The sequence below is a fragment of the Erinaceus europaeus genome (genome assembly GCF_950295315.1).
Source record: "Erinaceus europaeus chromosome 6 unlocalized genomic scaffold, mEriEur2.1 SUPER_6_unloc_16, whole genome shotgun sequence".
Lineage (NCBI taxonomy): Eukaryota > Metazoa > Chordata > Mammalia > Eulipotyphla > Erinaceidae > Erinaceus > Erinaceus europaeus.
The window spans coordinates 1038908-1039445 of record NW_026647121.1 but is presented as its reverse complement, the minus strand read 5'-3'; positions in this window follow the sequence as shown (position 1 = coordinate 1039445).

The window sequence follows — 538 nt, the reverse complement described above, 5'->3', positions numbered from 1 at the left end:
TTACAGCTCAATATTGACACCATTGTAGCTGTCTTTGGCCCTTGGTCACTTTTCTTCTTTTCAGATGTAAAGACGCTGAAGAGGTAGAGGTTTTTGTCCTGAGGCTTGCACTGGGAACTAGCAGCTGCCCTGTGTGTGTTGCGAAACTAGGAATCTTGTGGTACCTGTCCATGTGGAGCGCCTCTTTGATGAGTTCCTTCTCAAGCCTTTTTCGCTCTGTCCCATTGGAGCTGCATATAACTAATGATTTTGAGATTTTACTCTTTAGGACAATTCTTTTCCTGATGCACAGTTTCTCTCCAGGTTTTAGCAATCAATTGTCTGAATGTCATATCAAATCCATTGTAGGAAATGACTACATCATTGTCTCGCTCTCTCTCTCTCCCTCTCTCTCTCTCTCTCCCTCTCTCTCTCTCTCTCTCTCTCTCTCTCTCTCTCTCTCTATATATATATATATATATATATATATATATACACATATATATATATATATATGTAACATGTAGAGTTCTGAAAATATTTTTTAGCTAGAGACCTG